General features: G+C 41.7%; 1 protein-coding gene across 1 annotated transcript in view; it reads left to right on the top strand.

Moving 5' to 3' along the window:
* Positions 1-18,157, top strand: part of mical3a (microtubule associated monooxygenase, calponin and LIM domain containing 3a) — a 91,097-nt gene that overhangs the window by 19,111 nt on the left and 53,829 nt on the right. The window contains 1 exon segment of the mRNA XM_020602927.1: positions 7,706-8,044. The gene's annotated coding sequence lies outside the window, so the exon portion shown is untranslated.

Below are 18,157 nucleotides of genomic sequence, written 5' to 3'. Positions count from 1 at the left end.
TCCTGCTTGCCCTTGAGAAATGTAGTAATGTCGGTTTTGAAGAGAGAGTCGCTCTGCTCTTTGAAATGCCACATCTCACTTATTTGAACCAGTTTGTAACCTTTCTCCAAAGCTTTAACAAATTCACAAGTGACCCAGACGCCTGACAGAGCCCTGTCCTCATCACAGTGATCACATGGAGTGTGCTGCCTATTCTCTTCAGCCCAGGTTGTGCATAGCGTGAACACAAGCCGCCCTCTGCTGGATCTGTAAGGTAGCACTGGAAAAAACAGAGCTTTGGGCGGATAGAGTTTGGCTTTGATGAGTCCGAAATAAGACTGCACAGGCTGAAAATCCCTGAATATTATTTCTGGATGGCCAACAGGGTACTGGCGGCAGAAATTTACAAATGGATAGAGACTTGTGAAATCAACATAACTGATCTTTTCATTTTGGGCTGCTGAATATCTGAGAGTGACTGGGCAAACTCTCCCACCGTACAAAGCGTGTCGCGGTTCCAGAGGCTGGGGGGCCTGAAAGCTTTGCAGAAAAGCCTTCACACTCTGGTGAGATTTTTTCATTTCAGAGCAAGTGTGCTCTTGCATGACCACGAGACTCAGCCCGTACACGCTCTGTAGTTTAGCCAGCCTCTCTCGAGTTTCCTGGTGCATCTGTTCAATCGTTTTCCCTGTTAAAGGATGGATTGCGTGCCCTGAAAAACATGTGAGACACCTGTGGTAAAAGCAGCCCAGGAATTCAAAAGCTTTCTTTTCACCGTTTAGCTCAGAGTAGCCATCCACCCTCAGGGAACCAAACCCCATCTCCCCACCATTTGGCGCGTGCTGAATGAATATTCCCTGATCAAACATTAACCACTGCAGCCACTGGATGCTGGCGTTGGAAAATCGTTTAAAACGGTACCTGTAGTCGTACGGGCATGGTATGGCTAATGTCTTTTCTTGCAGAAAGTGCGTCCTAAACACAGACATGCAGGCCAAGGCTATCATTGATCGTTTAAAAGGATCCAGCTTGGTTTCATTGATGAAATTTTCTCTGAAAATCATGCAGGCTTTCATAAGAATCAAAGTGTCATTTCTACAATATCTTACAGCTTCCTTTGCAAAATCAAACGTGTCGTGGCGCACGGTGGAGTACCAACTCATAAACTCAGCTCTCTTTTTGACACTCATTTGATTACAGCCGTAGTACTCTGGCTCAGGATAACGCCCGATATAATTCAAATGCTCCTCTGAGCTGAACCGGTGGGGGAAGTGTCCTTTTGCGCTCTCGCTGAGGCCGGGCGCTGCAGGGAGCGATGCTAGGGGGCAAGGTAGAAATGAAGCTGAATCGATGAACCTCTGCTGATAGTCAGGGTCTGTGAATAATATCAATTTTGAACCCTGCATAATCAGATTGGGCTTTATCCCCAGAGACAGCATAGCATGCACCAGAATATGACTGTCCAACCATTTTGAATTATGGGCCAAAAACACCACTTTGCGATAACGTGGGGCTCGAAAATGCATCAGAAATTTCACTGCACAGTCAGTTCCATAGTGATCCCACTCCACACCACTGGCTGTTATAGCGCTCACATAAAAGGGTATGTGTGCACCATTCTGATCCGGGTATGATTCAAAGTCATAGAATATCAATTTTTTGTCCTTAATATGATCTCCTTTTTCTGGCATAACACATATGATCATCATAAATTACGGCTCAGCAGGTGTAGTAGGTGGACTCGGGGCATTTGTGCGGCTTAGTCTGTTTACTCAGAGGAATGTAATACAGTCTTGAGCATTTTAAGCATTTTTTATGGATTTGGCACAGGCTGGCATGCGTTTCAGTATGGGGGTGCCAGGTCATCTCCCTGTGTTTCATGAGACAGTAAGATGATGCGCATAGTCTGTTGCAGCGGACACACACAACACTCTCAGCGGGGAGCGTTTGCATGCCTGCGCAGTCGGCGGTAAAACAAACGTTACAGTGCCCTGAGCACCTGTGTCCCAAATAATTACCATAACCTTTGTGGCAGTACGCACAAAAATACTTGAAACCAATGAACGCATGGGGGTTTTTTACACCGTAATAATGGTTGTCAAATAGGAACATGTATAACGGAGGATCATTTGGAGCGCTAGAGGTTTGAAATACATTTAGATGTTCTTTCTTGGTTCTGTAAAACATCACAATTTTACGTCGAGTCACCTCTTCAAATTTTTGTATGTGCGTAAAACCCACAGGCGTATGCTTGGTCAGACCTGCTTGTCTCTGAAACTCACGCCCTTTCCTCTCGGCCTGATCATCTCTCATTTCAGGAAATAGGTGATGCGCAAGGTTGATTGCGAAGCAAAGCTGGTTATCTTGATTTTCAACCATGTACAGACATTTCTGCTTCTTCTGAACTATTTCACAATTTAAGGTTTGTCTCAGCAAGCGCTTAGAGCCAGTCCCCCCGTGTGGATTGCTAACCGTTTTTACAACCAGCTCCAGAGTGCCATCAGTAAGGATTGAGTTTCTGATTGGTTAACCTTTCACCTAGAACTGTCAAATTAATTCTGATGAACACCGGTATCTATACTGTGTGTAACGTGTCTAAAACAAATCCACTATCTTTAAGTTCTGTGATGAGGTTAACATGCAGCTTATGAGGCACACAGCTTTGAGAGTTGAACCCTGCCATCATGAATATTTTTTGTACTGTATGTAGATAAAGGAAGTGAACTGAACCATCATGTAAACATTCATACCTGGATAGAGTATAACCGTGTAATTCAGTCTATGAAACAATCTAATGCCATGGATTTAGATGCAATAATTATCTACCGTGCTCTGTTGTGCCTGGTATGTTTTTACCCTGCCAGTGTATTAACTTCAGTATGACAAACTTGATGATTGATCCTGTTAAATTAAGATTACAGTACATGCTGAAGAGGGAACAAGAATATGAACAAAATAGGAATTCAGTGCACTTTACCAGCTGGTCGAGTGGGTGGAACAGTGTATGGTTAATGTGTGATAAGTGCTTGATGAGCAGAGCTACCACCTTTCGCTATATGTTAGCTATTTGTATGCAAAGACATAATAGAAACACAGAAATTAAATGGAAATTAGAGCTGATCTAACTGAAATCCCAAGCTTCTATAATATAGTGTATTTCCGCACTGATCTCTGCTGGCCTCCCACATAGCAACATCACATGCTTGGCTATAGCTTAGCTAACAGAGCTCTGGATAATATGAGAGTATAGTCCAGGACAGGTGGAAAATCGGGTTGCCATGGTAACGGATCATGTTTTTGTTTGAGCAGCCAGCCAAAGGGTAAGTGCAGTAATCTGAAGCAGGCTGCCACTCACTGAATAGACTGGTGAGTTAAGGTGAGTCTTTGGAATTTAATTGGCTTAAATTTTTATAAAGGCACACACATGTCGAATTGCTGATAGACTTTTTGAATTCTTAGGGTTGATTCTAATAGGAACTACAGTGTTCTTCACTGTGTTACACACTGAGTGATATTAAACTGCTGATTAGCAGTCTATATGCTGCCTGTTTTTAGAGCTACAGAGAGAGTGCATCAGAAATCATACCACACAAGGCTGCCCTGCCCTTATTATTCACTGGAGCAAATTAGTGTCTGTACATCCTGTCTGTCTTTCAGCTGTGCTATGAAAAGACTTGTTCTCCTGATGAGTGCATTGTCTTCTTTTCTGCAGGTACAACAGTACATCTTTTAGGAAAGTGTCCTGTAGGAAGAATGTATTCCAATAATCTGAAAAGAATATAAAGTTTTCATATTTTCATGCTGAGTGTTTTTTTTTTTTGTTTTAAGCAGTTTTTAACATCTCTGTCTCTGCCAACCCAATGAAAGGGAGGTGAGTGGAATTTCATTTTTGGTACTATTAAACAGAAGTTCTTAATTAAACTGTTCATAGTGACATCTGTGGATTAACTACAATCACAACAACTGATGGATGGACTGTCCTAAAATTTGGTACATTTAAAATACATGTAAAAAATAAAGTAAACCTCTAGTTCTATGAAATAATAAACCGCACATTATTAAGATTCACATTGTTTATTTTGCATACAAATGACACACACATAGCGCTTTCTTTAGCTAAATGCAGAGTCCTCCCCACTGAGGCAAGTCATGTCAAGTACTGCACAGCAACACAAAGTGCAAAAATCACACTGCATTCATGATATTATTTTTGACCAATATCAATTATAAAGTATCAGAAAAAAAGTTAGGTCTGTTTCAGGCAACAATTTGTCACAGTTTCTCATTTTTCATTCATTAATTCTGACAAGCATCATATTTTGACTCTGGCAGGAGTGGTACCAGGGGCAGCCAATCAGATGTTGGCACCACCCCTACCACCCCTTGGCTCTGCCCATTCTCAGAGCCACTCACCAAACATCTTTAACCCTTAAATCCCCAGCGTCATACAGCTACTGCCATACTTAGGACAGGAGTATCTGAGTTGCTACCTAACACCTCCTTGGCTGCTAAGGATCAGGAAAGGGTCAGGGACAGGGGGTCACACTCTTAACGTTTGACCCTTTTAATTTTTAGACAAGGCTGGATTTATAGTCTGCCTTGCTAGCAGTTCACAGAAACAGTACACAGCGGACAGTGTGAGAAATGGATCCAGTGTGACTGCACCCTGACCACTGCTGCTGTTTCAGTCCTCACACAGCCCTAGGTCTGAGGTCTCCTAAACACATACAGTTAAATTTTGATAAATTTAGCCTGGCTCAGACTGACCACAGACACAGCCAGACCTCCAGAAATCTGACTTCACTGTCAACCCTTTCTCTCTGTTTTCACTCAGTACCTTTTGTTCATTCCTCTGTTCATTTCTCTCGCTACCCATCATGCTCCAGGGTAGCCAAGTTGCAGGGTTAGTGCTTCTTGTTTTGGAGGAAATTAAATGTTCAAGTTAAAGCACTGGCTGGATTTGTGTTACTTAAAATACTGATGTGATTCTGGGAAGTTATTTTTGAATATCACTTTTTTTGGACCAAGAGGGTTCATACAGTATTTTGTTCCTTTGTGGGTTCAAACTGTTACCTTCCATGAGGCCTGAAGTACACATCCTGCTGGCCTCAATGGGTTGTTTTTATTGTATGTTATGTGGCCAGTTGACTGGAAATTCAGATATGTTTATACATTTCTGAGCATTTTTAGGCTTAGTTTGAGTGTGTGTGCATGCACACCATTTCTGACACTATGTGGACCAAACCCTGCTTACACACTCACACTGTTGGGACTCAGCCTTCCTTGTGGAGACCAGATGCCAGTGTGTGTTTATACAATTCCCATGTGTTTGACTAATGACTACGCAAGAAGAAACCAGAGTATTTATAATAATTATTTTAGCATCTCAGTCAGTGAGTCCACTCCTGTGGTGCAGACTAAAATAACTTTGCAAATATTAGACAGATTAGTATGAAATGTCATACACATCTGGGGACATTTATAGTCCTCAGTAGGATGAATTCAAATGACCTAGGTGATTCACTGACCCTTCCTCTAGCACCCCTTGTGAAATATTTATCTACTTTAGCTGTACTCTGTTTAGTGCTGATTAACAAATGTTAGCATGATTATACACCATAAGATGGTGGACATCATAAGCATTGTAGACCACATTGTCACTGTGACCACGTTAACATGCTGACATTTGCATTTAGCTCTGCTGTAGTGCCCATACTCTCATTATCTTCTCCTCTGTAGTCCAGTGCTCGCTGGCCCATAACATGATCCTCATGACAGGCCATGAACATGATGAGATCACCTATTATTATCACTTCTCTCATCATCTCCTTCATCCATTCACTCTAACATAAAATGAGAAAGGGCAAAGCTACAGTGCATACAGCTTGATGAAGGTGGCAAAAGCAGTGACGCCCTCATTGTATAGTCAAATTCATCGACAAGGTGCTTGAATCTACAGTGTTTTATATTAGTATATAAGTGTAATTTTAAGTAATAGTTTTTAATATTTTATCATGTGTGTATACAAATCTTTGCCTTTAACCAGGCTAGCTAGCATGAAATCAAGATGGTGCTTAACAGTATTTGTTACAATAAAGACCAGGTGTGAGTCAGATGGGAAGAAAGGAAACATTGGGGAAAGAAACTTGTCACCAAAAGAAAAATAGCTGCATAATGCATAACCCTGGTTGTCTTCAGCATTTCTAAATGACTTAGACAGTAGAAGGAGCTAAAGCGAAGAATCAAATGGATGAATATGTTCATTTAAGATAGCAAATTAATTGTATGTTGTAGAAACACTTAGGAAATGTGAATTACATCACCTTATCAGGTATTTCAATTTTCTCGATTATGTTATGTGATTGTATTTTTTCCAAAATGTAATAATGCTTGACACTGTGAAGAAAATGATTAGGACATATGCCGGAAATAAGATTGTTCTTTTACTCATGTCTGTATTATGCACTTTGAATGTAATGATGACAAGTGTCTGGAATTTATATGTCCAAAAGAGCAAAGTGTGCAAATATCTATTTTTGCCCTTAAGGAAAAGATGGGTATACACAAAAAACACCTCTCTAGACACTGTAAAACTAAATTTCCTAAAAGAAAAAAAAAGCCTTCACCACCTTTTAGTACGCTATCTACTCAGGATTATAAAGACATATTTTTGTGTTGCTCACTAAGTCAAAATAGGACATTAGCTCAGAAAAACCAGCATCAGATTCTCCCAAAACAAGATTTTTTTAAATTTCTAGTAAAATCTCAGACTGTTACGTAACAGTCTGCACAAACAAACCTTATGATTGCTCATGTCATCTTTGGACATGAGTGCAAAATTGAGACCTACTTTCCTCAAAAGGAGGGTAAAACTCTTGGGTTTGCTCTGTGAAATTTTTTATTGCCTCTATATGAACATGAAAAGCTTTCTTTCCTCCTACACCTGACAGCTGCTTTCATTGCTGTGCTGTTCTTGTGCCAGGTTTCTCCTCAGCTTTACAGTCTGTGAAATGCTTGTAAAATGTATGACAGCATGACACTTATTATGCAGTTATGGCATTTTGGCTGTTGAGTGCATGCCCCATGATTCTCTATTAGTTTTTGTATTTTTACCATTTTTAAGGTTCACATAAAGCTAAATGATATGTACTAATGTAATCTCTTAATTCAGGAAATACATGTAGGTCATTAACTTGTCATCAGCAGAGACAACAATCTGTGTGTATGTTTCATGTGTCCATGACCAAACGTTCAACTGTTTTGCTATCCGAATGTCTGTTTTTATTACATGCTCCGTGAGCATTACTGTGCCTAGCAATATATACCAGGAGTTATACTTCTGTCTGGTTTCTGCAGTGCTATAAATAGCCCCCTGCAGCCCCTGTAGAAGAGGTTTAAGTATGGTAGGCCAGCAGGTCAAGCTGCTACTTATGGGTGCTTTTGTACATCAAGCAACACATGTTATTTCTGCATCCTGGCCTGTGACAGTGCTGTACACTGAGTAACAGCAGCAGCATCCCAGATGAGAGCAAACAGTTGAGGGGGGACAGCTAAGCTAGAGCCACAGCCAAGCCTGACATCTCAGATCAGTAACTCAGAAGTCCTAGAAGTCAGTCAGCATGCCACTAAATCATTCAGCAGAATCACGCTTGGCGGTCTAATACTGGCACTTCAGCTCAACCACACCTTAAAAAGACACCCATTGTGTCTGTGTATGTGCTTACAGGCAGCCTGACTGAGGATCCCTCCCATCTGTGAACCCGTGGGTGTGTGACATCACCCTGATCCTTCCCCATCCCTCCCTCCTTAGTTCAATGTGTCTGACCAATCAACGCCCAGGGAGATCTGGTCACATGAGAATCCCCCTAGTCTTAGTTACCATGACAACCAGCACTAGTCCAGGCAGCATCTTGCTGTGGTGAGAAGAGGGAGGGAAGAAGGCGGGAGGAGAGGCTGAAACAGAAGGAGAAAGGGAGGGAGGAAGGAAAAAAAGGAAGAGGACAAATCCTAGTCAGAGGAACACCTTTTTTGGATCTTCAGCTTCTGCCTGTCTACTCTCAATTCCGTAAGTAATTTACCTTCATTACTCTCTTTCACCAGCTTCATCATAGGCGAATGAATGAAGATTTGTCTATTGTCATCTGTATTTATTAATGTGACATGGCAGATGGCTCTGAAGATTCCTTGGATGACATCATGTGTCATTTCTTTGTTGTGTTGAGAATGTGTACAGCCTGACTCACCTGAAGTAGAAAACCCTTTGTGTACGTGTTTCATTGAGCTTTCATTGATCCTCAGTAAATGGATAATAACAAAACACAACAGTGAACAGAGGTGTGGTGGGAACCAAGGTGCTCAGTGCATTTAGAGGTGGTTTCATAATGTGGCGAAACTCTCTCTGATGTATTGTTACCCGGCAGCGAGCCGTTCTGCTGCTCGCTTCTAATCTCAGTCCTTTTTTCCATCCAAGCCTGTCTTCCTTTTTCTCGCTCTCTCTCATTTGCACACAAGCAGAACCGGCTGACATCCAGCGTCCCCCTGTGGTTTGTTTAATTAGCAAATCCAACTAGGGCAGCATGTTCTCACTGGAGACCTCATATATGGAATGTCCTTGTGGTGGTGGAAACAGGAGTCTTTCCTGGCTGTAAGTCCTATCACAGTCCCAATGTTGCTGTTTTAAATGAGCCTGTTGAATCTCATATTACAGTAGTAGTGCAACAACATGTGAGAGATGTGATGCAGAGTCACTGTTTTCATTTGCATAAAATAGAGCTACATTTTTATGATGCAACATAACTTTAATTGCAGGAGTGCATTTTCATTTTTCCTCCAATAATTTTCTGCATAATAAAATTAAGAAACACTAAGTGACAAGAAATTATAGAGCTATGATGTACTTACACAACTATGAAGCAGTACAGGTCCCCATTTATCCTGCACTGTAAGAAGTCAAAAGTTTAATATTTTTATATGCCCTAAAATAAAGCATTATTTAGCCCTAATAACAATTTAATCCGGTGGTATGCTAATAAATATTTCATTTTCATGATCTATCCATTATAATCTGATCAGCATCTGCTTTTGTATTAAGGGGAAAAGTATTGGATTGTGTTGTGGTTTGGACAGAACAAGAAGCAATGTATCAGTGATGCATATTTCTGCCAGTGGGAAGCAGCCAGAGTCTCACTATACTGTTTTTCGTGTGATATCTTGCCATTTGAAAGTGATTGTTTGAAACTTATAATTTCCCTAGGTTGTAATCTTAAGTGGTTTTCCACTAAGGGAAGCTTCAGCCCTGGTAAAACCACGACAAAATCCATGTCTATGTTTTGTTAGAAAACAAACAAATGGGCTTTGGAATTCAGTGGAAAATATATTTTTCAAGATTCCATATTAGGAAAGAGACACAACAGAGCAACTGAGAGGAGAATTACATCCATTATGTTGCACAACCAATTAGAAATATTAGGCTTCCCCTTCTTTAATGCTGCCTATACTCCTTTTTGTTATCAACAGTTATTTCCCTGCCTTCTGCTCAAGTATTCTTTATTAATAATAATTTATTGTTAAGCTTCCTTTACAGCCATCGGCTATCAATAGTGACCTTTCTAAACATCTCATTTCAAGTCAGGTTGGTGTGTATTCAGGGTGTACAATCACACAAAGGTATTTCAGAACCGTTTACAGTAAAAGAACGCTGTATTTCGGCTTTCATGTGTAAAGAAGTGCCTTTCCCTGTTGTTTAAACCAGTTATACTGTTTCTGATACCACGTGAAGGCAGCAGCACTGCTACTTCACGTTGGGAGAGACCAATCGGATTAAACTGAGTTAAAACGCGTTGGCCCATTCCAAGCACTAATGAGGGTTTCACAGTTTACCTTTTTGAAAAAAGATGCCAACACCTACTAATACAAAACGTGTTCGTCCGAATTATCGACATGAAATTCCGCTGTAGTGTCGCTACAGCATAAAACAAATAGTCATAAACGTATCGGAAACGTGTTGTTTTCATGTTATTTGCATGCTCCCCCCTCCTTGGCGTTCTAATGGTTTCGACCGACCCCTCTCCGTCAGTTTCAAGTTGCGCCTTCTCGTCGGTTGTGTAGCTCTTTACTCCGACCTGAACGAGGTCGCTTGCTAAATAATTACCCAGTACTGTGGATTTTATGGGGGACTCTGGCTCTGTTCCTCGACATGAATTCCCGCGATAGATGAGTGGATTGAAAACATACTAGAAGTAAAGGTAACAAGAGATATTCCTCCCGATCGCCTGATAGACAGAGCACTTTCAATGTTGCCCTGGGATCCTCGCACGGGCACCTCTGCACGTTTGGGAATGTTACGGACCGGTCGTTTTAATAGAGCAGCTAACATCGGCGTTTAAGCTGCACGGTCCGGTAATAAATCCGACGTTTTTATGTGCGCAGTCCATGCATATAGCTGTAATGGTGCATCTGTGTCATCAGCCAGTAACCTGTGGAATGTCGTGAATCATTAGGTCACTAATAGAAAATGGTGTTGTCCAAAAGCTTTTGTTGTCTGAATTTATTGAAAAACACCTGATGGGTAGTATTGAATAGGCAAGGGCACATAATATTACACATATGCCATATCCAAACAGCTTGACACTTGGGTTGGTGAAGCTCCTGGTTGTTTTAAATATGTTTTTGTAATAACCCCGTAACAGCTTATGTTGTCATGTTTAGTGTTTTGTGTCTCTGTGTAAGGAACATGTCTGCATTACGTTTAATAAAGGCGTTGCTGTGTTTTCTAAGCATTTGTTGCATTAGAGTACAGTAGTGTTGTGTTAGAAGCCACAGTAGATCTACAGTGGTTGTCACTATGCTGCTCTATAACTACTAGATGCATTGTTACAGTTTCCCTGTTGAAGCCAACCAGTGTGATGTTGGAAGTTTCTCTTGCTCAGAAACTGTTAATTTATTTAGCAACTTGCTTTCATGCTCTTGGCAGAAGCTGAATTATGCATACAGTATGTTCAAGTCAGGAAAGCAGGTAATCAAGAGTCTGGCAGGTGTTTCCTACGCAGGTAATCAAGAGTCTGGCAGGTGTTGCCTACTGTTGTTGTTTTGATGCACAGCACCATAGTTATTTGTCCATAACACAGACCAACAACTGATTTGTGTCCAGAGGTCTTTTATGTCAAATTCTCTTCTTGGTCTTTACAGGTGAATGCATATTTTTGATGGCTGTGATTGGCTGCACACTCACTGAGCTCAACAACAATAACAATAGCACATTCCTCCAGTGGACCCAGACTGACTCATACTGTATATACCAGCAATGTGTTAGGGTCCTGAACTGACAGGCGTCTCCCCTGTTTAAAGACTAGGTCTAGTGATGGAGTGTTTGTTCTGTTGATCATTGATATTGATCTTTGGCAGGGTGTAGCAATCCTCTGTCAGGTCACAGGATGTTGCTGGGCAGACACACGTTAATTGAGATGTAGTCCCTCCGTTAAGCTGCATGTGTTATCACAACTCACAGTTTCCCTCTCAGGAGACCAGGATGTGGGGCAGAGAAGGAGGAGGACATTTACTCGCTGGCTGAATCAGCACAAGTAAGAAATGGAGAAGGCGTCAGTCTGGCTTTCTGGAGAAGAGCTGGGTCAGACTTGTATAAAGACCCGTAGTCTGCAGCGTCCTCTGTAACATGGGTTTATAATGGAGATGTAAGGACAGTGAGTGCCACTTTAGCGTTAATACGTATGCGACTATACTGATGTAGCTGTGATATTATGATAACATTTGAGATATACTGTGACAGAAGATTTAGTCTATCTTTCCCACTCCTAGTTTAGCATGATATAAAGGGCGTTTCTGGATTCTTCAGTTTAATAATGAAGAGTCATTTTTCTTCTTATATTAGCCCATGTTCTGTACCCTTCATGTGTTATTGTCCACCATTTTATCCTGTTTGGAGACAAGCCATGTGATATGTCAAGAGGCAAAGACGACTCATGCACTGTCCTAAATACCCTGAACCTGCCAGCATAAAATGAGTGAGTCAGATTGGACGTTGGAGCTTTTTTTTTTTTTTTGTCGGAACACAGCTACAGTGGTGGGAGGTAGTGTGGATGTGCAGATGGATAGGATGAGGCTGAGTCACTGTGACCTCAGAGTGATTTCCTGCCTGGCTCTGATCCCCCACGACCCTACAGGGTACTGTGGATTTGGAAACAGTGCTGGATGGTAGTACAGAAGGAAGGAAATGCCCTGAAGGCAGCTCCTGCTGTGTCATAAATCGCTGGATGTATCCCAACTGTCAGGAGGTCTGTTTCTGTGATTGAGAGAAGCTCATTGCCCCCTGGTTATGTCAAACCTCGGTGGATGCTGGAATTGACCCAGTGTGCAGTACGTCCTTACAAGGAGACTGTTGGAGGGTTATGTTCTGCAGCAGATGTAAGGAAGTTGGTGTTTTAAAGGGCAGTTACCACGTTACCCTTTCAACTGTGTCCTTTACTGAATGAGGTCACGATGATAATTAGCCTATTCCAGAGTGTTGAGTCAGACAGATATCACAAAACCAAACAGCCTGGTCAAAGTCATTAAGATATCATTAAGGTTATTATGTTACTAATTTCAGAATGAAATGTATCCAAACACTCTCAAGTATAAACTCAAAACCTGCATCAAGATACATAGAATTCCCTTCTCATTTATTGTGAGACAGCAAAGCCTCTGGTTTAAGTGCATGTGACTTACAGGTACGACCCCACTCCATATGTTTAGGTGATTTATCAGCTCCGGGTTAAAGACTTATTACTTGGCTGTTTCTCCTACTACATGTGCTTTCCTTAGGCCTGGCCAATGAGCCTATTACATTTCCCATGTCTGCTGACCCTCGAACACTATAGCAGAGCTAGTCTTACTCTGTGTGATGAGTGCCATTGATTATATAGCGCTGTATTTCAGGTGTAGTAGCAGTTTCAAGCTGGTTTTCTAGCGTGGTTGTAAAACAGTACTGTTGGAAAACACAGCTCATAGGTTGTTGTGCCAGGTGACTCATAAGTTGCCTCCTGTACGTGATAACACTCACATCTCCAGACATTTCCATCAAAGGTCCAATGACCACAGATTTGTTGGGGTTAATGTTCCTGCTAAGTGGAACTTACTGTTCGTTGTCTAATGAAGCAGGTTGTGACCTCTTGGCTTTTGAGTGTCCAAAAGCCAAGAGGTGATTTGCCAGCACCTGACCACTGGCCACATCTGCCCTGCTCAGGGTTGTACTTCCAAATGATCCTCACTTCCTTAGTAACTGATGTTATGACAACCACAAAGTTTGTCTTATTATTGTGAAACCTCAGTGGAGGGCTTGTGCTAGGTATAGTCGGTCAGCACAGGTGTTGGTTTTGCCTTCTGTACAAGCACAGTGCTACCAAACCTGGCGAATTCTTGACATTGGAGTGAGTGGTTCCCTTAAAATCACTGACTCGTTACACTGTGCCGGTGATAGCTGTGGCCGGAGACATGAAGTTTTCAGGTTGTCCATCCATCCATCCATCCATCTATCTGTCCGGCCCATTCTTGTGAACGTGATATGTCAGGCGCACCTTGAGGGAATTTCTTCGAACCTGACACAAACGTTCACTTGGACTCAAGGATGAACTGATAAGATTTTTATGGTGAAAGGTCAGGGTCAGTGACCTCATACTGGTCCTATTCCTGTGAGTCCGACTGGTTGGTGGAGGCATATAACTGTGAAGGTGGGAATTTTAGATTTCTCTAGTCATTAAAATACCATTAGGCAACATTTTGCAGTAGGACTAAACTTAAACCCAGTTTACTTGTATATTGTTATGGCATAATTAATTAACAAACTGTTGCTTATGTAGTATTGTTGCCAATAAACCAAAAGGGAGGTGAGGTTGTCAGGAATACAAAAGTAGTTGTTGTAAAGGTTTTGAAAGAAATTGGTTTCTTTATGGTGCTTTGTTGAATGTAGCCCCACTTTTATCATTTAGGCTCAACTTTGTATCTCTCTTGGCAAAATATGCAATTTCTTTTCAAGATCAATGTCCTGTTAGCACCTCCACGCCCTTCATCTCTGTTTATTTATTGAAGCAAAAACTCTCTAAGTTTTCATAGTGTTAAGCCAAACTGCATCTTGTCATATGTGACGGGGATTAAAGTGTAATTTGGGAGGAATCCGTTCTGGCATACTTCATGGCTCTGTGTGGGTGTTCATTTACCTTCCTACTGGATGAGCCTGCAGCTCTGCACAGTTCACACAGGAAGGCCAACCTTCCTCTGCTCCTGGGCGTACTGAACTGTTTAATGGAACTGGCATGAGAGAGATGAAATGATTGATTAGTGTGAGACTGGGAAGAAAGCCAGTTTTGTATGATGTGCATATGTGTGCAATCTACAATTTATTTGAACATTTCACTTTGGGGAATATTTACAAGTTTTCTTTGGTTTGACTTGATGATGGTGAAAGAAGTATTTTCTCAAGTTCTCAGCTGAAGATAGTAGTGTGGCTCACTTCGTTTTCTAACAAAACTCTGACCTCTGAACGCTGCAAACTCATAAATCTTGGCTTAGTTATGCATCTAAACAGGAAATTAATAAAGAGTGAGTCTAATGTAGCAGTAATGTAACAGTGCAAATGACTGAGTGAAAGACAACACCAAATATTAGGTTTTTATGGTATGCACTCACTGGGTAAACCTCATACCAAGGGGTTGGGCCTTGGCCCGGCTGATATTTACCTGCTTTTCACAGTCTTCAGTTTACAGTCATCGTATTATGTGTCTTGGTTGTCACTCTAGTGCCGTTTACTGTTGCTGCTTTACTGCATTCTGACAGGCTGTCTCAAGTGCAGGTTCGAGAATGTTTGAGCCCCAGAGAAAGGTCAGGATAGAGTTTCTGGCTAGTCAGCCTTGGTGCAGAGAGGACTGATGGTAGCTCACTTTACTGACTCCTCTCATCTCACAATCCTCACACATCCTGCAACTTGTTTACCTTATGAACTTCTCCCAGGCCACGCAGAGATATTAGAAAAAGCGAGTATGGGGAATTATGGCTTGTGGTGGCTCTGTGTCACTGTTGCATGTGCCATCAAGGCTTTGCAATGCAGCATGGTTCTTTGGTCTCGTCAGGTGATATGACTGGTAAAATGATGTCAAATGAAGCACTGATGTTGGAAAATGTGGAAAGAATAAATCTCAAAATGTTAAACAACGAAGGACAATGACCACTTGGTAGACAGTATTATTGTTGTCAGTAAAATACAGTTGTTTTTGCTCTTCTGTATCTTATTTGGATTATCATTTGACAGAATTAGCAGCTTTTTCTGTTGTTTCTATTGTTTCTGCATGATGCACATTACAATCAGGTAACAGCTTGTGTGGATATATAATATCTAAAGTGAAGGCAAGACACACATGCTCACTGACATCTGTCGCTTTATTAAATTTACCCTCTGACAGATGTCAGAAGAGTGATCTCCATTATTATAACAGCAACAGATGCAACGGTTTATACAGTTCATAGTATTCTGAGCTTATGTCCACCCTGTTTCCACTCCAGTCACCTTAGGCCAGTGACACACCGAGCTGACAGTCGGCCACTGTCGGACCCTGTTGCCGGCTTTTTGGCCTTTTTGGCCTTTTTGGCCTTTTTGGCATGTTGAATCAGCAGCGGATTTCGTCGGTGAGAGAGAGACCACTCTGATTGGCTGATCAGCTTAGCCAATCAATGCACGAGAAGAGAACGGTTCTAGGAAGCCCTTTCAGGTTGTCTCTGTAGAAACCGTGGTTTCACCCATTTAGTGCGGTTTCTCCTTGTTTTTCACCTCCCTGGCAGAAAGCGCCAGTGCCATTTGCAGCTTCTTATCAGACATTTCTCAATTAGAAGCAGCTATAACCAGCAGCTGCTGCGAATGAGAGCTGCTTTGTTTATAGTTTGTGTATTCGCAGTCTGGGTCTGAATGACAAATACAGACTATATACAGGCATTTCTGTCACACAGGCGCAGAATGTACGTGCTAGTCAGCTATTGGCTGTTGTCTGTGCAGTGTGTTCAAGAGGCTGACTGGCCCAAACAAAGCCGACGTGAGGCGACTCAACAGTCGGCCTGTATCGCTGCTGGTTCTTTCACGTCGGCTTCATGTGTCTCTTAGCGAGAAATCACTTGGTGTCATTAGTGGGACTATTAATCCTCTTCTCATTGTTTCTTTAATAATATACAGGCTGTCTGGCCGTCCACACAGTTTGGAATTCTGGCTGTTTGCTGAGGCTCTTTGACGTTTAAACATTGGCTTTGTAATGTGGAGTAAAGAGCAGAGCTGAGCTGAGCTACGTTGCACTGTAGTTTCCCATATAGCCTGCCAGAAATAAAACCATTGTGTTTTTTATGTGTGACCTCCAGTAGTTATGTGTTGAATGCTTTTATGTCATGGTCGAGCCGTTTATATCCCTATCCACCATCCTTCATGTATTAACACACAAAGAGACAAAAGAATTAAGATGTTTAATTTGTCATGAATAAATAAAATCAGTCTGACAGATTAAAGAAATCAGGTGAACAGGTCCAGTAGGCAGTCTGAGACATCCTCTCCTCTCCTGCATGCCTCCTTTCCACATCAGTCATGACCCATAGTCAGTGGTCATGACTAAGCCTCGTTTGTGATGACTGTTTGCCTACTGGGCTCAGATTACAGGGCTGGATCCTAGTATACGAGTAACCAGATCTCACTACACTGAAGGATGCAAATGAACAACATGGATAGCCAAATGGGAAGATTTTTATGAGCAGCATTACTGATGGCACAAAGGCATTTAGCTGTGCTTTATAGTATTTTTGAATTTCCCTTCCTCTTGTGGTTCACTGTGTTTATAGCTGCGTAGCTGGGCGCTCTACTCTTGTTATGAAAGGCATGATTGAAGGTGGGAAATAGTGGCATTTTAGCTGGGATTTGGGAGGTTTCCTGGATCAAACAGCTGCAACAAGTGCTGACGGACAGCTCAAACTGACCACGTTTGACACCCGTGAGCAAGCGGTTCACAGACTCACCCAAAGCTGTTACTGACATGATTTCATGAGACCCCCGAGTCATCATAGAGACTTTTTTTTTGTTTTTTTGATTGTGCTACTTTACACTGTGAAATTAAATTGTTTGAAATAACTTGTCATTGTAGAAATGGGTCTGATTCCAAAATTCACGGGGGTTTTGATTCTCTTGAGCAGAGCTGAGGGTTCCCTGACTGGGGCTGGTGTTAATCTTTAATCTTTTAGATGAGATGATTTAAGAAGGTCAAGTGGAGCTAGTCTTAGGTGTTCCATTTCAGTTTAACTCTAACAGGGTCAAGTGGAGCTAGTCTTAGGTGTTCTATTTCAGTTTAACTCTAACAGGTACAGTAGATAGTGAAAGTGTTTTTACTACTGTGTACAGCACAAGAAAATACATATTGCTAGATTATCTACTGTTTTCACACTCACTTGGAAAGTGCTCAGAGGGGGGATGGTACTTTTCTTGTTGAGATGGAAAAGATTTAGATGAAAGGGGCATCAGATATTTCCAACATGCATACCATAATAAAGAGGACCCATTTAAGGGATCCAGCATCATTTACTGGTAGCATACTGTAAAGTGGTCAGACAAGAAAGAGAGAGGAGATGATGTATTGTACCATTAATGCAGCTAGCAAAAAGTGCAGGACACCAGAAGTGTGATGAATTTGATGGCGAACACGATGTTTTGCCTGTGCTCTGAGTCCTTACTGTTTGTGTTAGTCTGTTTAGTGTTTAAGAGTGGATAACTTGGAATTTATATGTTTATTGGCTCAGGCTGATCTGTTGCTGGGGTGGATGAAAACCTGTATCAGTTGTGGGAGCTACATTGAAGTGCTCAGCTAAACACTGCAGAAGTGATTCAAAAGCCAGATGGTTTGGAGACGGCTTCTGCCAGGAGCAAGTCGGGTTTCAGTCAACAAATGCTTGTGTACTCTGCAAGCTCAGAGGCGTTGCCTGCTAATGTGAATAGACACACAACTGTCTTCACTTCTGTGTACATGAACAGAGTTTAAGAACTGGTCCTAGAGCTATTTTGTGCAGATATTATGAGGTTTGCCCAGGCTCACAATGACTGTACTGTATCTGCACAATAAATGATATCCAAGAGCAAAAGCTATTGATTCATTTTGCTGATTTTAGCGTC

The sequence above is a fragment of the Monopterus albus genome, unplaced genomic scaffold (assembly GCF_001952655.1).
Source record: "Monopterus albus unplaced genomic scaffold, M_albus_1.0 scaffold59.1, whole genome shotgun sequence".
NCBI classification, from domain to species: Eukaryota; Metazoa; Chordata; class Actinopteri; order Synbranchiformes; family Synbranchidae; genus Monopterus; species Monopterus albus.
The sequence above is the reverse complement of the archived record's forward strand: the minus strand, read 5'-3'. Positions and strand labels throughout refer to the sequence as shown.